Raw genomic sequence first — 26,863 nt, 5'->3', positions numbered from 1 at the left:
CCCTGCCAGGGCAGTCATCGGTTGTGGCCAAGCACCATCTAGTTCTTCTGGTCTCAGGCTGAGGTAGTCTCTGATTTATATGGCCCTTTCTGTCTCTTGAGCTCATAATTACCTGGTGTCCTTGGCATTCTTCATTGTCCTTTGCTCCAGGTGGGTTGAGACAAACTGATGCATCTTAGATGGCCACTTGCTAGCATTTAAGACCCCAGACGCCGCTCTCCAAAGTGGGGTGCAGAATGTTTTCTTAATAGATTTTATTATGCCAATTGACCTAGATGTCCTCTGAAACCATGGTCCCCAAACTCCTGCCCCTGCTACCGTGGTGTTCAAAGCCTTCGGTTTCTTCAGAAAACTTCCTTGCTTTTGGTTTAGCCCAGTTGTGCTGGCCTCTCCTGTATTGTGTGTTGTCTTTCCCTTCACCTAAAATAGTTCTTGTGTACTATCTACTTAGTGAATACCTCTTTCCTTCCCTCCCTCTACACTCTCATAACCATCAAAAAATATTTTCTTCTCTGTTTAAATGATTTCTTGAGTTCTTACAATAGTGGTCTCATACACTATTTGTTCTTTTGCAACTGACTAATTTCACTCAGCTTAATGCCTTCCAGGTTCTTCCATGTTATGAAACGTTTCACAGATTCATCATTGTTCTTTATCAATGTGTTGTATTCCATTGTGTGAATATACCATAATTGATTTGTCCATTATCTGTTGATAGGCACGTTGGTTGCTTCTGTCTTTTGCTATTGTAAACAGGGCTTCAATGAACTTGGGTGTGCATATATCTGTTTTTGTAAAGGCTCTTATTTCTCTAGGATATATTCCAAGGAGTGGGATTGCTGGATTGTATGGCAGTTCTATTTCTAGCTTTTTAAGGAACCGCCAAATCGGTTTCCAATATGGTTCTACTATTTTACATTCCTACCAGCAGTGTATAAGTGTTCCAGTCTCTCCATAACCTCTCCAACATTTATTATTTTGTGTTTTTGGATTAATGTTGTCCTTGTTGGAGTGAGATGGAATCTCATTGTACTTTTGATTTGCATTTCTCTAATGGCTAATGATTGTGAGCATATCCCCATGTACGCATTAGCTACCCTAGTGTCTTCTTTAGTGAAGCTCCTGCTCATATCCTTTGCCCATGTTTTAATTGGGTTAATTGTCTTTTTGTTTTTGAGATTTTGTAGTATCATGTAGAATTTACAGATCAGATGCTGATCAGAAATGTCATAGCGAAAAACTTTTTCCCAGTCTCTAGATAATCTCCTTGCTCTTTTGGTGAAGTCTTTGGATGAGACTAGGTGTTTGATTTTTAGGAGCTCCCAGTTATCTAGTTTCTCTTCTGGTGTTTGTGCATTGTTAGTCATATTTTGTATGCTGTTTATGCTATGTATTAAGGCTCCTAATGTTGTCCCTATTTTTTCTTCCATGGTTTTTATCATTTTAGATTTTATATTTACATCTTTGATCCATTTTGAATTAGTTTTTGTGTACGGTGTGAGGTATGTGTTATGTGTCTTTTTTTGCTGATGGATATCCAGTTATGCCAGCACCATTTGTTAAACAGACTGTCTTTCCCCCATTTAACTGACTTTGGGCCTTTGTCAAATATCAGCTGCTCATATATAGATGCATTTATGTCTGGTTTCTCCATTCTGTTCCATTGGTCTATGTATCTGTTGTTGTACCAGTAATAGGCTGTTCTGACTACTGTGGCGGTATAATAGGTTCTAAAATCAGGTAGTACGAGGCCTCCCACTTTATTCTTCTTTTTCAGTAATGCTGTACTTATCTGGGGCCTCTCTCCCTTCCATATGAAGTTGGTGATTTGTTTCTCCATCTCATTAAAAAATGTCATTGGAATTTGGATCAGAATTGCGTTGTATCTATAGATCGCTTTTGGCAGAACAGACATTTCTACAATGTTGAGTCTTCCTATCCATGAGCAAGGTATGTTTTTCTACTTATGTAGGTCTCTTGGTTTCTTACAGTAGTGTCTTGTAGTTATCTTTGTGTAGGTCTTTTACATCTCTGGTAAGAGTTATTCCTAAGTCTTTTGTCTTCTTGGGGGCTACTGTAAATGGTATTGATTTGGTGATTTCCTCTTCAGTGTTCTTTTTGTGTTGGTATAGAGCAATCTAACTGATTTTCGTATGTTTATCTTCTACCCTCATACCCTGCTAAACTCTTCTATTAGTTTCAGTAGTTTTCTTGAAGATTCTTTAGGGTTTTCTGTATATAAGATCATGTCATCTGCAAATAGAGATACTTTCACTACTTCCCTACCAATCTGGATGCCCTTTATTTCTTTATCTAGCCTAATTGTTCTGGTATAGGGATACCATTTTGATTCCAGAAAAAACAGTGGTACAAAGAAGCTAGATACAATGAGGCTAAAAAAGAAAAGAGGAGGAGGAAATTTAGAAGATCAACCATTGGCTAATCTTAATATGAGTGACTGAACCCTTCCCTCCCTCTTTTATTGAGATCAACTGACATCAGGTAAGAAGGCTGTCTCTGGCCCTCCACCCAAAGATGTCTTTTGAAAGTCACATTCAGCAAGCCAGGCTTTGAACAGGAAAGAAAAGACTAGCAACTTTGGGTTAAAGAAGAGTAGCTGGCATGATCAATCCTGGTCAGGAACTTTCTTATAGTGAGTATTTAGTTTTGTGCATTAGAAAATCCTAAAAATCAATATATCTACTCTCAGTTTCTCTCTTTGACAGTAGATTTCATGGAACAACAGTTTCCTAATAGGTCAAATGTTTGAAAACTGCAATTGTTCCTTATGATTTCAGATTCAAAGGCCCAAGTTTCTGCCCTTGAAGCTTTATAGTTCCCTTTTTTTTGAATCACTGCAACATAGTCTTAATCTGATTTATCATCCTGTTTTCACCAGATGCTGCAGAAAAGTTATAACACCACAAACTGTAATGTTGCTTTTTAAGAGACAAATCCAGTCCCATCGAAGGGACCTATCAGTTTATGTTCTGAAAACAAGACCTAAGGGCTCTAAGTTCTTTTTGAAATCTACTGAAAAGAGTTAAAATTATCTTAATTCTATGCAAAAATATAATGCAGTGTTTTGGGGGTGATTTACCAAATTCTGTGCATCTTAAGCTCGCAAATTAAGCTACATGACCCAGAAAGTGGAATACAGAGCCTACATTATTTAACAGTAATTAAATTAGGGAGCATAGAGAGTTGCTGCCTTCTAAGATCCTCTTTCAGTGGAATGACTGACTCTCCTCGATGCCTGGGACCTGCAAAAGGTACAAATACATGGAATAGACCAGATATAAGAAAGACGTGAGTAATTAATTCAGTCAAGAATGACATTTGCCTAGTTATTTTTATTTTGCTTTTTAAACATTGCATCATGCTTAATAACTGTAGGGGTGAATACAAACCAAAAACAAGGAAAAAAACAAAAAACAGACACATATATTTCTGCCCACCCTTGTGCAAAAAGAAAAAGAGTACCAGTCTCTCTTTTTTCTTTTCTTTTTTTTCTAACAGCATTTCTTTAGAGTGCTTGCAAGTTGAAATTCTTAGCGACCCTATAAGGACAGAGTAGAACTGCCCCAAAGGGTTTTCAAGGAGTGGCTTGTGGCTTTGAACTGCCAAGGACATTTTGGTTTTCTGCCAAGCTCTTATATTCTTTTAAAGGACTAAATAAACTTGCCAGTTTTACAACCCAGGAAGGTTTTCTCAAGAACCTAGGATCCATCTCTTTGAAATGTAAATAACAGAAAGATAGCACCCCTCTCTGCATGGAAGTTTAAGGTAGGTACCAGTTCCTGTCAAGTCAGTTTGGAACTGGTGGTAGACTGGTTAAGAGCTTGGTTGCTAACCAAAAGTTCAGCAGTTCGAATCTACCAGCTGCTCCTTGGAAACCCTATGAGGTAGTTCTACAAACCACAGTTTCTGCAGTAATCAGCCCTCAAATGGTTAGGACTTGGTCAATAACTGCCAGCTTCCTTAATTTTTTGCCTTCACTCCCAACTTGGGATCAGAGAAACATACTCCCCTGACCAATTATGTAGGTTGCCCCGCTTCTCTTTAGTCTTCCTCCAACTTCCCATGCCAACAATGTCCAATAAGAGCACACCCTATGCAGCCTTTTTTTTCCACTATTAAACTTTCCCTCTCCACTGCCTGCCTTTGAGTCTCTGTAAAATACACGTGATGGTGGCTGACTCCTTTGTCATAGCCAGCTTCGAATAAAGTGCTTTTGCTTGTTCTCACTTGAGTGGCCTTTGTTTATTTTCACAAATGAAAATACTATAGAAAACTCAAATACCTTGGTGAGTTCAGTCAATTATAATGCCACTGTATTTCTCAGATTTGGTAACATTTCCTCTCTTGCTAGCAAACGAAATGCCAGCTCTGAATCATTTAATCTTTTCTGTCTTTTTCAGCTACAATGTAATCTTTACCTGCATCAGTGCCATTTTGCAAATGCTAACAATTGCTATGCCAATTGCAGGTGAAACATTTACCTCCCCTGCTTGCTTCAAAAGAGAAATTCAGAATGTCTGTCCACAACCTTTAAGCTGGACATTGAGGCTGACCTGGGTAAAGAAGCCAAATCCCAGCTCTACCACTTCCCAGCATGTGGTCTTAGCTGTTACACTCTGCTGTAAGCTGCAGGTTGTTCATCTATAAATCTGGTTTAGTAAACCCTAACTCTAAAGGCTGGAGTAATAATTAAGTGAGATAATACATAAAAACAGTCAGCCCATCACCCACCTCCATGTAAGCATACTGCAATTGGTGCCTTCCCAGGTTGTACCTATGGTTGCAGTTGATGTTTTAATTACTGTCTTAGGCTGGGTTTTCTAGAGAATCAAAACCAGTAAAGCTTACAAATATATAGAGAGAGGAAAATTTACATCAAGGAAATGGCTCACACGTTTATAGAAGCTGGAACATTCCAGGTCCATGGGTCAGGATAGAGGCTTGGTTCTCCTGATTCAGGGAGCTACAGGGGCAGGAGAACCCAAGTTTGGCAGGACAGAGAGCAGAGCTCTTGTTCACAGGCTGTACAGATTGATGGACTCCAAGATCAGCAGGGAGGACCAAAGGTAAGCTGCTAGCTTGAGCACGAAGAACTGGAAGTCAGACAAACAGGAGCCAGCTGCAGGATATAAAGCCAGCAGAAGACCAGGAATCTTGCCAGAATGTCCAGTTCTATTCAATGCAGTCCACCTGACCAACCTTTTACTCACAGCAGATCCTATTATGGAGGTGTTCACATTATGTCAGATCTCACTGTGGAAGTGATCACATCATAATACGACTGCCAAACTACATCACAACTGCCAAACCACTGAGAATCATGGCCCAGGCAAGTTGATACACAACCTTGACCATCATAGTTACTGCAGTTAGCAGGGAAGGTATCTGTCAGGGACAACTCATCCGCCAGACTCTGAATCCTATTATTTATAATCCATGACATGTTCAATGCCCAAGACAACCAAGCAAACAGTCAAGAGAAGAACAGCAGCTCCTACACGCTCTTTGGTCCCCAAAGAATAATTCATCCTACTAGAACTAGAGTCAATATTTATTCAACTGTAGGTGACACATTTTGTAAACCTCAGTATGAATTACATAATAAAAGTTTTCCAAGGAAATCTACCTATAATTGTTCTATTTTCTTTATATTTATTCTTTTCCTTTCTGAATTAATTTACTTTTGAATACAAACTCTGGAAAGTATACTTATGATTGAAAGGGTCTAGTTTAATGGAATTAATGTAAAAGAATTAAAATTAAGAAGTTTAAATATGCATAATCTATTTTAATAATATAGCAATAGTAAAGCATTAAAACACATTCTTTACAACTTCTGAGATCTTTACACTAAGCAAAAAAAATCATGACATGGTATTGTTTGTTGCCATTGAGTTGATTCTGACTCATGTCTACCTCCTGTGTGCAGAGCAGAGGTTTTCAAGGCTGTGGTCTTTTCAAAACAGATTTCCAGGCCAAAGCTTTCTGAATACGTTCAAACCCCTAATCTTTCGGGTAGAAGTCTAGCACTCAACCTTTTGCACTACCCAGAGACCTGTTCCTGACATATAGTTTTATATATGTTCAGATGATTGACTACATTACTCATACTCATTGCTGTTGAGTAAATTGCGACTCATAGCTACCCTATAGGACAGAGTAGAACTGCCCCATAGGGTTTCCAAGGCTGCAAATATTTACAGAAGCAGACTGCCACATCTTTCTCTTCTGGAGAGGCTGGTGGGTTCGGCTGGTGAGTTCCAACTGCTGACCCTTTGGTTACCAACCAAGCGCTTTAACCACTGTACCACAAGTGCTCCATATATATATATGAGGTTTTATATATATATATATACACACACACTTATTTTTTCATTAAAAAAAGAACTTCAGTGTAAGGCACTGTTGTCCAAGAGTTAAATGAAGAGTAAAAGTCCACACGATACCACCTCACTATAATGTTTCTCAAACACATCATTTACCCTACCACAGACATGAGGGTAATAATAGCACCCACTCAGGAAGCTATTTGAAATGGTATTCCTCTCAAAGCACTAACTGGTGTTTTTCCTTAAAAAAAAAACAAATAAAAAATAAAACTTAAAAAAAGATTATGTTATACTAACAATAATTACAGAAGAACTAGTCTTGAGAGAGGGGGAGAAAAAACAAACAGAAAACTGTACCAGCTATTCCAGCCTAGAAAAAGCTTTCTAGTAGTTCCCAAGTTTTTGTAAGAGTCCCAAGGAATACATTTCCTCTGTTGTCTAGTAATCCCCACTATAAGAAGGGATAAATTTAGAAGTGTGCCCTTGGTTCAGATGGTGTTTAATGAGAAGTTAAGAGCTACCTGTGCAACTGGGCTCAAGAACCAGATTTCTCTTGGTCCTCTGAGGATTCAAAATACTCACCTAATGTCACATCAAGGACAGGATCACAAATTTTTAAGACTATCTTAATTTACTATCATGAAATACATTAGCACTGAAACCTCAGGAAAACTGGATTCATGAATTATCAGAAGTCTGCAACGTGGCTTTTAAACAAAAACAGGCACTTTGCTCTTTAGTGCTTATCTGCTCTTTTGCAATAATAGTTTTCTGAGATAACCGATCCTCCCATGGATAACAAGACACCTAAAAGACACATTTTTTTCAATTTCTTACCAAAAGTTCATCTAAAGGTAAAAAGTCATCCAGGAAAGTAAAACTTTAAGTAGATAAAGTATTGTTTATATGCACTACACCACGCAATCCACTCAGGGTTTTAACAGTTTTAAAAATTAAACCACGGTACGAGTGAACAATGACTGGTGTAGTTTCGATGAGGTATTACTTTGACATTTTAGTCTCAGAAGGGGTTTCCCCAGTATCCAACGTCTTCAACAACCAGAAAAGATCAGCAGCTTCTCATATCCTAAGGGGTTCAATACAGAATGCCTGAACTTCTATAAACAAGTCCTGCACGTTAATAATTTCGTTACAGATCAAGGATTGGAGGAAGACACAGACAAGGTGCACCAAATGACCCTTAAATTGTTCACAAGTAGAGATGCAATTGGATATATAAAGGTGGATAAATTCAAGAGGTAGATCAACAGCTGTAGTTAACTGATTTACAACTTCCATTGAATGTAAGGACATGTCGATATTGACCAGCACTTAAAAATACTCGGTTATCTGGTTCAACTGCATTAATTTCAGCAACATTTCTATAGCAGCTAGAGACTTGTTTTCCACGAGATCAGGAGGATTGGCTGGAGTCAGGTCAATATGATAAACAAGTTTTGCATTTTTTTTCAACTCACCAAGGAATGTGTTTGTTGAGGAGAAGATAAGGGGTGTTTGAAGGCTTTGGCCATTATCTGCTTCATCTCTATACCAGTGCTATTCTTAACAGACATTGACTTATCCCACTGAATTGCATGGTCGGTCTCCGTTGGATTTAGCCATGCCAACTCATCCTCACAAACATGGAGTGGAGGTGTTAGAAAAACGCTAGCCGAAAATGGCTTTCAATAGGTGGTTTTGGTCCACTGACTAAAGCTTCTGTGTTTTGAGAGGCAACCAAACTGTCAAATCCAAAAATGGAAGAATTGAGGTCTGGGTCACTGAGAATGCTAGGGAAGCTAGCTTTACTCTGCGTTGGCAATTCTGACTGGCACTCAGCTAAGGCTACTTGAAGCCCACTTATGTCCACACACTGACCCCTGTTTCCAACACCCATGAAAGCAATCTGGCGAGGTGCTTTTAAAAGAGTTCCCTTGATGGTTCCAGCGTTAGCTGGGAAAGAAAAAACTGTTCTGTTGGAGTTATAGGAGGTAAAAATCCTGAGAGTCGTGGTCAGTCTGGCTCCTGGCCACCACGCGCAGGCTTCACAGGGTTGAACAGGTGCCTGAAACTGGTAACAAAGGGGTTGGCTGCAAGCAGATTGAAGTTGTCAAGGATTTCATTTTACTTGGATCCGCAATCAACGGCCATGGAAGCAGCAGTCAGGAAATCAAAAGACACTGGGCAAATCTGCTGCAAAGACCTCTTTAAGTGTTGAAAACAAAGATGTCACTTTGAAGACTAAGGTGCACCTGACGCAAGCCATGGTATTTTCAATCACATCGTATGCACACAAAAGCTGGATGATGAATAAGGAAGGCCGAAGAAGAATTGATGCCTTTGAATTGTGGTGTTGGTGAAGAATATTGAATATACCATGGAATGCCAAAAGAACAAACAAATCTGTCTTAGAAGAAGTACAACCGGAATGCTCCTTAGAAGCAAGGATGGTGAGACTGTGTCTTACGTACTTTGGACATGTTATCAGGAGGGATCAGTCCCTGAAGAAGGACATCATGCTTGGCAAAGCACGGAGTCAGCAGAAAAGAGAAAGACCCTCGATGAGGTAGACTGACACAGTGGCTGCAACAATGAGCTCAAGCATAACAACGACTGTTAAGGATGGCTCAGGCCCGGGCAGTGTTTCATTCTGTAGTGCATAGTGTTGCTATGAGTCAGAACTGATTCAATGAGACATTGCTGTTACCCTGTGTTGGGCTTTGTTTTTTTTTTTTTTTTGATCTTGCTTTGTTTTTTTGGATTTCTCTGTCTGGGTTGACTTCTGGTTGATTTTCTAACCAAAGAACTCCCTTTAGTATTTCTTGTAGTTTTGGTTTGGTTTTTACGAATTCCCTAAACTTCTGTTTATCTGGAAATGTCTGAATTTCACCTTCATATTTAAGAGACAGTTTTGATGTATATATGATTCTTGGCAGGCAATTTTTTTCCTTCAATTTTTTAAATATGTCATCCCGTTACCTTCTTGCCTGCATGGTTTCTGCTGAGTAGTCCGAGCTTATTCTTATTGGCTCTCCTTTGTAGGTGACTTTTCTTTTATCCCTTGCTGCTCTTATAATTGTTTCTATCTTTGGTTTTGGCAAGCTTGATTATAATATGTCTTGGTGACTTCCTTTTAAGATCTACCTTATGTGGAGTCCGATGAACATCTTGGATAGATATCTTCTCATCTTTCACAATATCAGGGAAGTTTTCTGCCAACAAATCCTCAACAATTTTCTCTGTATTTTCTGTTATCCTCCCTGTTCTGGTACTCCAATCACTCGTAGGTTATTTCTCTTGATAGAGTCCCACATGAGTCTTAAGGTTTCTTCATTTTTTAAAATTCTTTTATCTGATTTTCTTCAAATATATTAGTACCAAGTGATTTATCTTTGAGTTCAGAAATTCTAGCTTCTATTTGCTCAATTCTGCTCCTCTGACTTTCTATTGAGTTATCCAATTCTGTAATTTTATTGTTAATCTTCTGAATTTCTGATTGCTGTCTCTCTATGGATTTTTCCACCTTATTAAACTTTTCATTATGTTCATGAATAATCTTTCTAATTTCCTCAATTACTTTATCTGTGTGTTCCTTGGCTTGTTCTGCATATTGCCTCATTTCCTTCCTGTTGTCTTGAAGGGAGGCTGAGAACATTTCCCTTGAGAAAAAGAACAAGACAAGGATGCCCTTTATCACCACTCATATTTAACTTTTTGCTGGAACTTGTAGCTAGAGCAATAAGGCAAGAAAAAGAAATAAAGGACATCCAAATTGGTAATGAAGAAGTGAAATGCTCCCTCTTTGCAGATGATATAATACTATACATAGAAACCACAAAAGCCTCCATGAGAAAACTACTGGAACTAATACAAAGATACAGTACAGGCACAGGATACAAGATAAACATACAAAAATCAGTTGGATTCCTATACACCAATAAAGAGAATGATGAAAAGGAAATCAGGAAAACAATACCATTTATAATATTCCCTAAAAAAATAAAATACTTAAGAATAAATCTAACCAGGGATATAAAAGACTTATACAAAGAAAACTATAAAGATATTTCATTCTTTCTGAAATTAAGAGGATTTTCTTCATCAAAGGTTTTTAGACAGTTTTGGTCTTTTTGCATCACATGGTGAAATTACGAAGACTTAGATGATATCTGTGTTAAAAGAGCATTAAAAATATTTTTTTTTCTGTATATTCATTTTCCCACTCTTGAACATACTGAAGTTCAGTTTGTATGTACTGGGGTGGTGGTGGTAATATTTAATAATTGTAACAATAGCTCTCTTTCATAGGGCCCTCCCTCTGTGCCTGTTTCTGTACTTACCACTTCACATTTACTTAATCCTTCCAAAATCTGTATGTGATTGATATTATTATATCCGTTAACTGACCCAGTTTGATGACACAAATTTTCCAAGATACCATAGTTGGTAAGTGACAGAGTCAGGATCTGAGCCCAGACAATCTGTTTTCAAAGATAGATCTTTTATACCATGGCCTCTTTCTGAACTAAAGATTGTGCCCAGTGCCTGAATGAGTGGACAACTCCAAGATGAAGAGTCTCAATGTCTTATCAGCTGAGTCAGTGAACTCTTCCTTATTTATGGCAAATTGTCTATTATGTTGTCTAGTGCCATCCTACAGGATTTACGTGGCTCTTTTTCAGTGCAGCCAACCAAAGCTAAGGTATGGATATGGATAAGCTATCGCAGCTGCCTTCCCTGCTCTTGCCCCATCACTTTGTGTCCTACCTGTGCCCGGTGGACCATCTGCTTCAGGCACTGCCACTTCCAGCATTGGGTTGAAAGCTGGAAAGGCTATGAAAGAGATGGGGCTGTAGCAAGGAGGTCTAGGGAAGCAGAAAGGGGAAGTCATTGGGAAAGTTTTTATGGAGTCAGAATCAAGGCTCTAAAGCAGGTTTTCCAGTTCTCAGTGCTGCCCAATAATTGCATCTTTCCATTGATTAGTCTGTTCTTTAGTATTCTATTCAACAAATGTTTATTGAGTGCTGCTATGTACCAGGCACTGTTCTAGGCAGTAGGTATCCAGCAGTGAATGAAAAACGGCAAGACTCTGCCTTCATGGAACATACCTCCTATTGTCAGGAAGACAGATAGTAAATAAACAGACAAATAAGATGGTGAAATGTGCTTTGGAGAAAAACATGAAGCTGCATAAGAGGAAAGGGAATTCTAGGAGAGGGTGAGAAGTTAGATGGGGGAAGGAGGATTGCTTTTAATGTAGGGTGGAAGGGAAGGTGTCTATGATAAGGTGACATATGAGTTGAGCACAGGCCATGGGAATGGCTGAAGGAAGACCATTTCAGGAGAGGGCACAAGTACAAAGGTCCTGAGGCAAGAGCATGCCTGATGTGTTTGAGAAACAGTAAGGAAACCAGTGAGGCTGTAATGGAGCAAGGGGAGAATGCAGTAGGAGGTGATACCAAAGTAGTAATGGAAGCCAGATCATGTAGGAATTGTCAGCCACTTAAAGGACTTTGACTTTTCCTTTGAGAGAAAAGGCAAAGTTTAAGTAGAAGAGTGACATAATATGACTTATGTTCCATACAAGCATTCCCTTCCACCACACTTTACCTCTGCATGAACATTAACAAAACTTTACATCCAAAAGAGTACAGTTCCTTTTACCTATACATCATGCTGGCTTCCAACAGAAAATTACAAGGCATACTATAAAGCAAAAAACAATCTGAAGAGAAAGGGCAGGTATCACAAGCAGACTCAGACAATGCCAGAGGTGTTAGAATTATCAGACTGGGGATTTCAAATAACTATGACTAATATGTTAAGGGCTCTCATGGAAAAAGTGGACAACATGCAAGAATAGATGAGTAGTCTAACCAAAAAAATTGTGAACAATAAGGAAATGTGAGAAATCAAAATTTGCAACAGAAATGAATAAGGCATTTGATGCACCTACTAGTAGACTGGAAATAGCTGAGGGAAGAATCAGTGAGCTTGAAGATATTTCAGTAGCAAATTCTCAAACTGGAAGTCAAAGAGAAAAAAAGATTGGAGGAAAAAAAAGGACTATCCAGGAACTGTGGGGCAATCACAAAACATGTAACATATGCATAATGGGAATACTAAGAGGAGAAGAGAGAAAGGAACAGAAGAAAGACTTGAAGCAGTAAGGACTGAGAATTTTCCAAAATTGTTGACAGACACCAAACTACAAATCCAGTAGGCCCAGAAAACACTAAGCAAGATAAATTCAAAACCAAAACCCGTTGCTGTCGGGCCGATTCCGACTCATAGCGACAAAGCAAGATATATAGGAAAAAATCTGCACCCAGGCATATCATATTCAAATTACAGAAAGTCAAACAAAAAGAGATAGTAACACCTCTTCCTTATTAATTGTTAGAACACATAGATGAATCAGTAAGGCTATAAAAGGTTTGAATAGCATTATCAACCAAATTAACCTAATTGCCATTTATGGAGTGGGAATTAGGTTAATTGCAGGTTAGGTTAACCATTGCAGAGTCTAATTCTTTGCAAGTATACATGCAACATTCATCAAACTAGACCGTATAACCCAAATTCTAACTCAGTGACCCCATGTGTTACAGTAGAACTGTTTCAAAGGGTTTTCTTGGCTCTAATCTTTATGGAAGCAGATTGCCAGGCCTTTCTTCTGTGGTGCCACTGGGTAGATTTGAACCACCAACCTTTAGGTTAGTAGACAAAAGCAAACCTCTTGTGCCACCTAAGGACTTTAGATACCCATTGCTATTGAGTCAGTTTTGACTCATAGCAACCCTAGTACTGGGTATAAGTGCCTCATAGGGTTTCCAAGGCTGTAGTCTTATGGAAGAATACTGCCACATCTTTCTCCTACAAAGTGGCTGGTGCATTCGAACCTCTAAGCCTTCAGTTAGCGGCCGAGTGCTTAACCATTGTACCACCAGGGGACCTTAAGTACCTTATACTGTTGAGTCGATTCTGATTCATAGTGACTCCATCGGACAGAGTAGAAGTGCCCCATGAAGTTTCCATGGAGCCACTGGTGAATTCAAACTGCTGACCTTTTGGTTAGCAGCCACATCCCTTAACCACTATGCCACTGCCCTAGAACAGCTTTCAATACATTAAGGAGGATCGGCATCATAGAGTATGTTATCTGACCACAATGCTATGAAATTAGAAACCAATAACAATAAAATATCTATAAATTTTCCAAATAGTAGAAAATTAAGCAGTGTACTTCTAAATAATTCTTGGTTCAAGGAAGAAATCACAAAGGAAATTAGAAAATACTCTTTTTAGTATAATAATATGTTTCTAGTGAAGGCTTACATAGCAGTTTAGGTTCTCATTCAACAATTTCTGCACAGATTGTTCAGTGACTTTGGGTACATTCTTCATGATTCATGAACTTTCTCAATATTTCTGTTATGGTTGTTCCACTTTCATTAATCTAGTTGCCCTGCCTCCTTGCATTCTTACCTTGGTTTTAAAGTAATTGTTGACTATTTGTTCTCATAAAGACGATTTTTTATAGGATCACAGCAGTCATGGGTGGTATTCTTTATTTTAGGAGCCTATCTATTATTTAGCTAAAAGATAACCTCAGGGTCTAGTTTCAGTTCAAGGTTTAAAGAGTATCTCAGGACAGTAGTCCTCCAGTCTCAACCAGTCGAGTAAGTCTGGTTTTTGCTTAGTTTTTTATGGATTTGAGGTTCTATTCCACATTTTTGTCCCATACTATCAGGGTCCATCTACTGTGGCCCTGATCAGAATGGTCGGAGGCGGTAGCCGGGCACCATCTAGTTTTTTTTTGGTTTCAAGGTAGATGAGGTCATGGCTCGTGTAGACTATTTGTCTTGTAGACTAGTTTCTTCTTTGAGCCTTTGGTTTCTTTCTTTCTTTTGTTCTGGATGAGTAGAGACCAACAGTTGTATCCTAGATAGGCAATTGCAAGCTTCCAATAATCTAATTTCCCTGACTCTTACATTCTCATCTTTGTTTTAAAGTAATTGTTTACCATTTGCTCTCATATAGATGATTTTTTTTAAGCGGCACATTACTTATGAGAGGTATTCATTACTTTGTGAGGCAATCTGTTATTTAGCTACTGGCATTAGTTTCAGTTCAAAGTTTGAAGAGTATCTCAAAGCAGTGATTTCAGGGAGTCCTCAAGTGTGAACCAGTCCAGTAAGCCCCCCTCTTTTTCTGTATTTGATGATAAATATATATATTTTATTTAATTTTTATTTTGCTTTGAGAGAAAGTTTACAAATCAAGTCAGTCTCTCTCATAAAAACTTATATACACCTTGCTACCAAAACCAAACCCACTGCCATTGAGTCGATTCCGACTCATAGGGACCCTATAGGGCAAAGAAGAACTGCCCCATAGAGTTCCCACGGAGCACCTAGGTGGATTCGACCCACTGACCTTTTTTTTTTTTATTAACTTTTATTGAGCTTCAAGTGAACGTTTACAAATCAAGTCAGACTGTCACATGTATGTTTATATACATCTTACTCCACACTCCCACTTGCTCTCCCCCTAATGAGTCAGCCTTTCCAGTCCCTCCTTTCGTGACAATATTGCCAGCTTCCCACTCTCTCTATCCTCCCATCCCCCCTCCAGACAGGAGATGCCAACACAGTCTCAAGTGTCCACCTGATATAATTAGCTCCCTCTTCATCAGTGTCTCTCTCCCACCCGCTGTCCAGTCCCTTTCATGTCTGATGAGTTGCCTTCGGGAATGGTTCCTGTCCTGTGCCAACAGAAGGTTTGGGGACCATGACCACCGGGATTCCTCTAGTCTCAGTCAGACCATTAAGTATGGTCTTTTTATGAGAATTTGGGGTCTGCATCCCACTGATCTCCTGCTCCCTCAGGGGTTCTCTGTTGTGCTCCCTGTCAGGGCAGTCATCGATTGTGGCCGGGCACCAACTAGTTCTTCTGGTCTCAGAATGATGTCGGTCTCTGGTTCATGTGGCCCTTTCTGTCTCTTGGGCTCTTAGTTGTCGTGTGACCTTGGTGTTCTTCATTTTCCTTTGATCCAGGTGGGTCGAGACCAATTGATGCATCTTAGATGGCCGCTTGTTAGCATTTAAGATCCCAGATGCCACATTTCAAAGTGGGATGCAGAATGTTTTCATAATAGAATTATTTTGCCAAATGACTTAGAAGTCCCCTTAAACCATGGTTCCCAAACCCCCGCCCTTGCTCCGCTGACCTTTGAAGCCTTCATTTTATCCCGGAAACTTCTTTGCTTTTGGTCCAGTCCAACTGAGCTGACCTTCCATGTATTGAGTATTCTCCTTCCCTTCACCTAAAGCAGTTCTTATCTGCTAATTAATCAGTAAAAAAACCTCTCCCTCCCTCCCTCCCTCCCTCCCCCCCTCGTAACCACAAAAGTATGTGTTCTTCTCAGTTTATACTATTTCTCAAGATCTTATAATACCCACTGACCTTTTGGTTAGCAGCTGTAGCACTTAACCACTACTCCACCAGGGTTTCCTATACACCTTGCTACATACCCCCAATTACTCTCCCCCCTAATGAGACAGCCTGCTCCCTCCTTCCACTCTCTTTTTACGTGTTCATTTCACAAGCTTCTAAGCCCCTCTACCCTCCCATCTCCCCACCAGTCAGGAGGTGCCAACATAGTCTCAAGTGTCCACCTGATCCAAGTAGCTCGCTCCTCACCAACATCCCTCTACTACCCATTGTCCAGTCCAATCCATGTCCGACGAGCTGGCTTCTGGAATGGTTCCTGTCCTGGGCCAACAGAAGTTCTGGGGACCATGATCATCGGGGCCCTTATGAGAATTTGGGGTCTGCATACCACTGTTCCCCTGCTCCCTCAGGGGTCGTCCACTGTATTCCCTGTCAGGGCAGTCATCGGTTGTGGCCGGGCACCATCTAGATCTTCTGGTCTCAGGATAATGTAGTCTCTGGTTCATGTAGCCCTTTCTGTCTCTTGGGCTTGTAATTACCTTTTGTCCTTGGTGTTCTTCATTATCCTTTGATCCAGGTGGGTTGAGACTCATTGATGCATCTTAGATGGCTGCTTGCTAGCATTTAAGATCCCAGAAGCCACTCTTCAAAGTGGGATGCAGAATGTTTTCTTAATGGATTTTATTATGCCCAGGGACTTAGATGTCCCCTGAAACCATGGTCCCCAAACCCCTGCCCCTGCTTCACTAACCTTTGAAGCATTCAGTTTATTCAGGAAACTTCTTTGCTTTTGGTTTAGTCCAGTTGTGCTGACCTCCACTGTATTGACTGTTGTCCTTCCCTTCACCTAAAGTAGTTCTTATCTACTATCTAAGTAGTAAATATCCCTCTCCCACCCTCCCTCCCTCCCTCCTCTCATAACCACTAAACAATGCATTTTCTCAGTTTAAACTATTTCTCAAGATCTTATAATAGTGGTCTTATACAATATTTGTCCTTTTGCAACTGACTAATTTCACTCAGCATAATGCCTTCCAGGTTCCTCCATGTTATGAAATGTTTCACAGATTCCTCACGGTTCTCTATTGATGTGTAGTATTCCATTGTGTGAATATACCATAATTTATTTATCCATTCATCCTTTGATGGGTACCTTGGTTGCTTCCATTTTTTTGCTATTGTAAATAGTGCTGCAATAAACATGGGTGTGCATATACCTGTTAGTGTAAAGGCTCTTATTTCTCTAGGATATATTCCGAGGAGTGGGATTGCTGGGTCCTATCATGGTTCTATTTTTAGCTTTTTAAGGAAGCGCCGAATAGATTTCCAAAGTGGTTGTACAATTTCACATTCCCCCCAGCAGTGTATAAGAGTTGCAATCTCTCCACAGCCTCTCCAACATTTATTATTTTGTGTTTTTGGATTAATGCCAGCCTTGTTGGAGTGAGATGGAATCTCATTGTAGTTTTGATTTGCATTTCTCTAATGGCTAATGATCGAGAGCACTTCCTCATGTATCTGTTAGCTGCCTGAATGTCGTCTTTAGTGAAGTGTCTCTTCATATCGTTTTCCCATTTTTAATTGGGTTGTTTGCCTTTTTGTGGTTGAGTCTTAGCAGAATCATGTAGACTTTAGAGATCAGGTTCTGGTCGGAGATGTCATAGCTGAAAATTCTTTCCCAATCTCTAGGTGGTCTTTTCACTCTTTTGGTGAAGTCTTTAGATGAGCATAGGTGTTTGATTATTATTAGTTCCCAGTTATCTGGCTTCTCTTCAGTTTTTTTAGTAATGTTTTGTATTCAGTTTATGCCATGTATTAGGGCTCCTAACGTTGTCTCTATTTTTTCTTCCATGATCTTTATCGTTTTAGACTTTATGTTTAGGTCTTTGATCCATTTGGAGTTAGTTTTTGTGCATGGTGTGAGGTATGGGTCTGGTTTCCTTTTTTTGCACGTGGATATCCAGTTATGCCAGAATCATTCCAGCATCATTTGTTAAAAAGACTGTCTTTTCCCCAATTAACTGACACTGGGCCTTTGTCAAATATCAACTGCTCGTATGTGGATGGATTTATATCTGGGTTCTCAATTCTGTTCCATTGGTCTATGTGTCTGTTGTTGTACCAGGCTCTTTTAACTACTGTGGCTGTATAATAGGTTCTAAAATCAGGTGGAGTGAGGCCTCCCACTTTCTTCTTCTTTTCCAGCAATGCTTTACTTATCCAGGGTTTCTTTCCCTTCCATATGAAGTTGGTGATTTGTTTCTCCATCTCATTAAAAAATGCCGCTGGAATTTGGATCAGAATTGCATTGTATATATAGATGGCTTTTGGTAGAATAGACATTTTTACAATGTTAAGTCTTCCTATCCATGAGCAAGGTATGTTTTTCCACTTACTTATGTCCCTTTTGGTTTCTTGTAGTAGTACCTTGTAGTTTTCTTTGTATAGGCCTTTTACTTTTCTGGTTAGATTTATTCCTAAGTATTTTATCTTCTTTGGGGCTACTGTGAATGGTATTGATTTGATGATTTCCTCTTTGATCTTCTTTTCGTTGATGTAGAGGAATCCAAGTGATTTTTGTATGTTTATCTTATAATCTGATACTCTGCTGAACTATTAGTTTCAGTAGTTTTCTTGAGGATTCTTTAGGGTTTTCTGTGTATAAGATCATGTCATCTGCAAACAGACATATTTTTACTTCTTCCTTACCAATCTGGGTGCCCTTCATTTCTTTATCCAGCCTCATTGCTCTGGCTAGGACCTCCAGCACAATGTTGAATAAGAGTGGTGATAAGGGGCACCCTTGTCTGTTTCCCATTCTTAAGGGGGATGTTTTTAGAATGTCTCCATTAAGGATGATGTTGGCTGTTGGTTTTGTATAAATGCCCTTTATTATGCTGAGGAGTTTTTCTTCTACTCCTATTTTGTTGAAAGTTTGTATCATGAATGGGTGCTGGACTTTGTCAAATGCCTTTTCTGCATCAATTCATAAAATCAAGTGGTCCTTGTATTTTGTTTTATTTATATGGTGGATTACACTAATTGTTTTTCTAATATTGATCCATCCTTGCATAACTGGTATAAATCCCAGTTGGTTGAGGTCGATTATTTTTTAGATCTGTTGTTGAATTCTATTGGCTAGAATTTTGTTGAGGATTTTGCATCTATGTTCATGAAGGATATAGGTCTGTAATTTTCTTTTTTTGTGTGTGTTGTCTTTAGCTGGTTTTGGTATCAGGGATATGCTGGCTTCATAGAATAAGTTAGGGAGTATTCCATCCTTTTCTATGCTTTGAAATACCTTTAGTAGTAGTGGTGTTAAGTCTTCTCTGAAAGTTTGGTAGAACTCTGCAGTGAAGCCGTCAGGACCAGGGGTTTTTTTTTTGGGGGGGGGGGAGTTTTTTGATTTTCAATCTCTTTTTTGTTATGGATCTATTCAGTTGTTCTACTTCTGTTTGTGTTAGCTTAGGTAGTTAGTGTGTTTCTAGGAATTCATCTATTTCTTCTGGGTTTTCAAATTTGTTAGAGTACAATTTTTCATAGTAATCTGATAGGATTCTTTTAATTTCAGTTGTATCTGTTGTGATATGGCCCATCTCATTTCTTTTTTGGGTTATTTATTTCCTTTCCTGTATTTCTTTAGTCAGCCTGGACAATGGTTTTCAATTTTGTTGATTTTTTCAAAGAACCAGCTTTTGGGCTTGTTAACTCTTTCAATTGTTTTTCTGTTCTCTAATTCATTCAATTATGTTATAATTTTTATTATTTTTTTCTCCTGGTCCCTGAAGGTTTCTTTTGTTGCTCTCTATTTGTTCAAGTTGTAGGGACAGTTCTTTGATTTTGGCTCTTTCTTCTCTTTATATGTGTGCATTAATTGATATAAATTGACCTCTGAGCACTGCTTTAGCTGTGTCCCAAAGGTTTTGATAGGAAGTGTTTTAAGTTGCGTTGTATCCTATGAATTTCTTTAGTCCCTCCTTAATGTATTGTATAACCCAGCCGTTTTTGAGCAGGGTATTGTTCAGTTTCCAATATTTGATTTCTTTTCCCTGGTTTTTCTGTTATTGATTTCTACTTTTATGGCCTTATGCTCTGAGAAGATGCTTTGTAATATTTCAATGTTCTGGATTCTGTACAGGTTTGCTTTATGACCTAATATGTGGTCTATTCTAGAGAATGTTCCACGTACACTAGAAAAGAAAGTATACTTTGCAGCTGTTGGGTGGAGTGTTCTGTATAAGTCTATGAGATCCAGTTAGTTGATTGTGGCAATTAGATCTTCGGTGTTTTTGTTCAGCTTCTTACTCGATGTCCTGTCCTTCATTGAAAGTGGTGTTTTGAAGTCTCCTACTATAATTGTGAAGGTGTCTAATCTCACTTGTCAATTCTGTTAGAGTTTGTTTTATGTATCTTGCAGCCTTGTCATTGGGTGCATAAATATTTAATATGGTTATATCTCCCTGGTAAATTGTCCCTTTAATCATTATGTAGTGTCCTTTTTTATCGTTTGTGGTGGATTTAAATTTAAAGTCTAATTGGTCAGGAATTGATATTGCCACTCCTGCTCTTTTTTGATTGTTGTTTGCCTGACACATTTTTTCCATCCTTTGAGTTTTAGTTTATTTGTGTCTCTAAGTCTAAGGCATGTCTCTTGTAGGCAGCATATAGACGCATCATGTTTTTTTATCCAGTCTGTGGCTCTCTGTCTCTTTATTGGTGCACTTAAGCCATTTACATTCAGCATAATTATAGATAAGTGTGAGTTTAGTGCTGTCATTTTGATGCTTTTTTCTGTATGTTGTTGACTATTTCATTTTTCCACTTCCTTTTTTTGTGCTGAGAAGTTTTTCTTTGTAAATTGTGTGTTCCTCATTTTCATAGTAGTTGAATTTATTTTTGCTGAGTTTTTATGGTTATCTTGGTTTTTATTTTGAAGTATGGAATTGTTAGACCTCTTTGTGGTTACCTTAATATTTACCCCTATGTCTGTAAGTAAAAACCTAACTTGAATCATCCTATATCGCCTTGGTTTCCTCTCCATATGGAAGATCTATGCCTCCTGTATTCAGTCCCTCTTTTTTGATTATTGTAATCTTTTACGTAATGACATCAATGGTTCCCTGTTTTGATCTTTTTTTATAATTAATTTTATTTTGTGTTTGTGATATACCTATCTGAGTTGATATCAGGATGTTCTGTTTTGTGACCTTGTGTTGTGTTGGTATCTGATATCATTGATTTTCTGACCAAATAATTTTCTTTAGTAATTCTTATAGCTTTGGTTTGGTTTTTGCAACTTCTCTAAGCTTGTGTTTATCTGTAAATGTCTTAATTTCACCTTTTTATTTCAGAGAGAGTTTTGCTGGATATATGATTCTTGGCTGGCAGTTTTTCTCCTTCAGAGCTCTATATATGTCATCCCATTGCCTTGTTGCCTGCATGGTTTCTGCTGAGTAGTCTGAACTTATTCTTATTGATTGCCCTTTGTAGGTTACTTTTCGTTTATCCCTGGCTGCTTTTAAAATTTTCTGTTTATCTTTGGTTTTTGCACATTTGGTGACAATATATCTTGGTGATTTTCTTTTGGGATCTGTCTTGTATGGGGTTCGATGAACTTTTGGATATATATCTTTTCATCTTTCGCAATGCCAGGGAAGTTTTCTGCCAACAGATCTTCAACTATTCGCTTTGTATTTTCTGTTATCCCTCCCTTTTCTGGAACTCCAGTCACATACAAGTTATTCTTCTTGATAGAGTCCCACATGATTCTTAGGGGTTCTTCATTTTTTTTAATTCTTTTATCTGATTTTTCTTCAATTATATTGGTATCAATTGACTTATTTTCCAACTCCCCCACTCTGCAAACTAATTCCTCGATTCCGCTCCTCTGACTTCCTACTGAGTTGTCCAATTATGTAATTTTATTGGTAATCTTTTGGATTTCTGAATGCTGTCTCTCTATGGATTCTTGCAGCTTATTAATTTTTCACTATGTTCTTGAATAATCTTTTCGATTTCTTCAACTGCTTTATCTGTGTGTTCCTTGGCTTTTTCTGTAGATTGCCTTATTTCATTTCTGAGGTCATCCCTGATGTCTTGAAGCATTCTGTACATTCGTTTCTTATGTTCTATATCTGGCAACTCCAGGAATGTATCTTCATTTGGGAAAGATTTTGATTCTTTGATTTGGGGGTTTGTAGAAGCAATCATGGTCTGCTTCTTTATGTGATTTGATATCGACTGCTGTCTCCGAGCCATCTATAAGTTATTGTAATGATTTATTTTATATTTGCTTACTGTGTCTTATCTTCTTGTTTCGTTTTGTTTCAATACACACAGATGGGCTACTAGAGTGAGCTAACTTAATTATTGGAGCCTTTGAATTGCTTATTCCTGTTACCAGCTGGTTTGAGCTGTTACCCAGTATATGAGCGTATGTATCTATTCACTATTCTTGAATCGAATCAGCTCAGGTGTTCTGATAGTGGGTCAGCTAGTGTGTGGTGTAGGCTCTCTGCTACTGACTTAGAGGAGTAGTGGTGATGGTTGTATGTACCAGTTTCTTGTAACAGCAGGGGGTCACACTCTGAGGAGGGCAGGGTGCTGACAGCCTTCCCCCAAGTGCCAGTGAGGTAGGTGTGTCTCTATTCCTAAAGCACTTTGGTAGGTGGGCTCTGCAGCTGTACCTTAGGCACCCAATGCTTGTACCTCTAAAAATTGGTAGGCATTGCTATCCTCTGACCCCTTTAGCAGCTGGTTAGGTGGTGTGGATGGAACCTCAGCCCTCAGTTCCATGCTACAGATCAGTGAGCTCTCTGTTTAATAGGTAGAGTGGTCCAAAACTTGCCTTCCCACTGGTCAGCTACAACAATTACAGCTGATCTCTAAAAGAATTGCCTTTGCATTAAAATAGCCACCTGGTTCCAGGTAGGGGTGAAAGCCAAAGACTGTGGATCTCTTATACCTGGATGGTGCTTGTTCTGTAATGCTATTCCAGTTTAGAGAAATCAGGAAAGGATTTTTCACCTGATTGTTAGTTGCTGCTTTTCCAGGCCAGGATGGGTTAGAAAAGAAAAAAAAAACCTGCAAAGCACTTCAATCTCTGGCCCAGGGAATTCCAATGTTAATGAAGCTGCCTGGGGCAGGGAGGGGAGGGATCAGATAGATAAAAAAAAAATTAGATAAACTTACTTCTCTTGTTTCATGAGGACTGTTTTATCTGAGATTCCGGAGGAGTGTGTAGCCTGTGTGTGCTGGCTAGGTCCCTGCGGAGATTGCCCAGGGGGTTAGCGCTGCAACCTTGCTTGCCTTGTCTCAGGAAGCCACGATCATCTCCATAGCTCTGCTTCCAAGACTCCGCAAGGGTTCAGGTCTGGGACGTGGCTTGCCCGGCCCTGGAACTGGTCGCTTCTTCAGCGAGCGGTTTCTCATTCCCCTAAGGGCTCAGGGCTGGGGAGGAGCTAGCCTGACTCCGGGACTGCTCCTTCCTTCAGCGCGTGGATTCTCACTTCCCTGTCACTCAGGTCAATTCCCTAGTTCTCAGTTTGATGGTCAGCGTTCCTAGATTGCCATGTATGTAATTGCTTCACTTGTTTTTCTGAATCTTTTGCAAGAGGGGTCAGCTGGAGCTTCCACCTAGTCAGCCATCTTGGTCCCCCCCAATTTTTTTTAAATGAGTTGAAATTCTGTGCCACATTTATCTCCCATGCTATCAGAATCCATCTATTGTGGCCCTGATCAAAAGGGATGGTAGTGGTATCTGGGCACCATCTAGTTCTTCTGGCCTCAGAATAGATTAGCTCGAGGTTTGTGTAGACTTTGTTTGTCTTGTAGGCAAGTTTCTCCTTTGAGTCTTTGGTTTTCTACATTGTCTTTTGCTGCAGATGAGTAGAGAACAATAGTTGTATCATAGAAGGCCACTCACAAGCTTTGAAAACCACAAACACTACCAGCAAATGAGGATATAAAACATAACTTTATGAACCATATCATGCCAAGATGTTCTATGAGACTCTGGTCCTAATAACTTCAAATCCAGAAAGCCAATCCTGCTGGTTTCATCTCAGTGTCCTCTTTTTCTGATAGGGTGATCTGACCTTCTTTATTTTCCCCCATGTCGTGTGCAACATCAAACACACCAGAGGGTGTCATGTGACCATGATGGACCCCAGTTGACTCCACATAGGCCTCCTACCTTACTTGTACCCACTCAAGGACTTCTGCACCTTATGGCGACTCTCTTTTCTTTTGGTGGATTCTACCGCTTAAAAGTGTACTGACACCTCTTTCCTGGAATAATCAAGTAACTTCTCTGTACTACAAATGGATCCCTTGTAGCCTGGCCAGTCTGCTTTATATGTTCAGTATAGCATTATTCCCAACATGACAACTGTACTTTGCAGTAATTATGTACTCTTTTTTTGGCGGAATGGTGCTTGGCCTCCTTTTATATTGTAAAATACCACGTATTTTAAATACGATATTTAATAATTCATGCTAGGTTTCATAGGTTTCTTTTCCTTTGGTTTTGAATATTCTTTTTCTTGTTGCTTTGTTTTTAGCAGTGACTCCCTATGCTTTGTGTCTTCAGTTCTCCTAGCCATTAATCTGCTCTATATCTTTGTGTGTTGTAGATTTTCCTGTAAGCGGGATCAAGCAATAATTGTTCTTGGGATTTCAGTTATTTCACACAGAACAATGTTTTCAAGGTTCATCCATTTATTGCAAGTAACAGAACTCCACTGCTCTTGTCACTGCTTAATATTGCATGTATCTATTTGTCATGTTTTGCTTATCCAATCATCTTTTGATGGACACTTGGGTTGTTTCCACCTTTTTCATTCAGTGAATAATGCTACAATGAACATGAGTGTCCAAGTACCTGTTTCCTTACTTTCAGTTCATTTGTGTACATGCCTGGGAGTGGAATAACAAGGTCATATGATAATTCTATGTTAAATTATTTGAGGATCCACCAAACTGTATTTTACAGTGGCTGCAGCACATTATATCCCCAGTAGCAATGCACTCCCAGTTTGTTCACGTCCTCACCAAATCTTTTTTTTTTTTCCTTGTTTGTTCGTTTTTATTCTGGCAACATCCATCGATGTGGTAAGGAATGACACCTCTCTGACTGATAATGTTGAACATCTTTTCATGTGCTTACTGGCCATTTGTATATTTTCTTTGGAATAATGCCTTAACGTCTTTTGTCCATTTTTAAGATAGATTGTTGGTGTTTTTGTATTTAGCTCAGGCAGTCTATGTATCTGGATATGAAACCTTTAAACAGAGTAGAGATTCCGAGTACATTCTCACAATCAGTAGTTGTCTTCACTTTCTTGATAATGCTCATTGTTGCACAAAATATTTAAATTTTCACCGAGAGAAATTTATCTATTGTTTCCTGTGTCACATCTACGAAAATGTGGGACAAAAACCCTAAAATATAACCCTGGGTTATATTTCTAAGGGTTTTATGGTTTTAGCTCTCATATTCAGGTCATCGATCCTTTTAGAGTTAATTTTTGTATTTGATGTAGAGTATGTGTCCAACTTCATACTTTTAAATATGGAGATCCAGTTGTTCCAGCATCATTTGTTGAAGGGACTATTCTTTGCCCATGGAATGGGCTTGCATCATTGTTGAAACAAATTGGGCAAAGATGTATGAATTCATTTCTGGGCACCCTATTCCTTTAGTCTCTATGTCTATCCTAATGCCAGTACAAAACTGTTTTGTTTACTGTGTGTTTGTAGTGATACTTTAAATCTTGAAGTGTGAGCCCCATACTTTCTTCTTCTTTTCTAAAATTGTTTTGTATATTCAGAGCCCTGTGTGTTTGCAATATTTCTGTTATACAGACTTGGTAGATGTTTTTGAGTTCTTGCGTGTTTCTTTTTCTCTGTTTTACTGAATTTGTAAGTGGTAAGACATGAATTCTGGGATTTAGGAGAGAGGAATAGGAGATTCTCAGCATCTCGACCCAGGACTGAAAATTCCACATTAAGATGGCATGAAGGAGATTGCCGGAAGGGCTGGTGATGAACAGAGCTGGGAGATCTGGGGCTCATTTTTGTGAGGTCTATGTCATGGGTTGGAGAGAGAATGTACCCTGAAGAACCAAGTCCTCCTACGATGGAGAAAAGTGAAACATGCTTGGCTGTGCCCTGGCTGCCATCAAGGGCACAAGGAGGGTCAAGGTAGCAGAGTCCATAGCATCACAGTTTTGGGAGATGGGCAGGGCCGGCATGTCCCTGGCTGCCATCAAGGGCACAAGGAGGGTCAAGGTAGCAGAGTCCATAGCATCACAGTTTTGGGAGATGGGCAGGGCCGGCATGTTCTCTGAATGAAGCTACTTTCCCAACATCACAGTGCTCATCTATAGTGTGGAGGTGCCTTTTTATAATAAGAACTCCCCACACAGCCATTTAATGAGACCCTGGGTAAAGAGGTCTCATCACAGAGACAGATGTCAATCCCCTTCCTGTTCAAAAATATAAGAAGTCCTCAGGGGCTTCTCACCAGCTCTACCCTGTGGCCTCCGAATGGTGACTGCCAAAATCAGCAGACTCTGAAGCTGTTCCTCACTAAGTACCTGAAAGACAACAGGGAGTTGAAGCAGAATCTGAATCCATGCTCTAAATCTTGGTTGAGAAGATGGTTACACGATGATATTTAAAATTCCTGAAGTTCACTAAATTATAAATTGAAATGGGCAAGTTCCATTGCACGCAAATTACACTTCAGAGGAAATGAATTGTAACGGAAAGAATTCTTTTTTTTTAACTGTGTCAATGCCTGATTTGTAACAGTAAAAGTCTATACAATTTGAAAACATGGGGAGTCCCCGGCACAAAAGAATAAGGAGCTGGCTAGCGATCGAAAGGTTGGTAGTTTGAGCCTACACAGAGGCTTCCTGAAACAAATGTCCAGTGATCTCCTTAAGAAACTCAACCACTAAATACCCCATGGAACACTGTTGTGAAATGCATGGGATCGCCATGAGTCAGAATTAACCCAACAACACTGGCTTTTTTTTTTTTCTTTTGGAACC

General features: G+C 39.2%; 1 pseudogene; it reads right to left on the bottom strand.

The window, feature by feature from the left end:
* Nucleotides 1–3,053: 3,053 nt before the first annotated feature.
* Nucleotides 3,054–26,146, bottom strand: LOC100654572 (CCR4-NOT transcription complex subunit 11-like; annotated as a pseudogene).
* Nucleotides 26,147–26,863: the final 717 nt, after the last annotated feature.

This window comes from Loxodonta africana, unplaced genomic scaffold, assembly GCF_030014295.1.
Source record: "Loxodonta africana isolate mLoxAfr1 unplaced genomic scaffold, mLoxAfr1.hap2 scaffold_29, whole genome shotgun sequence".
NCBI lineage: Eukaryota > Metazoa > Chordata > Mammalia > Proboscidea > Elephantidae > Loxodonta > Loxodonta africana.
Note: the sequence above shows the minus strand (reverse complement) of the source record. Positions and strands in the feature narration are given on the sequence as shown.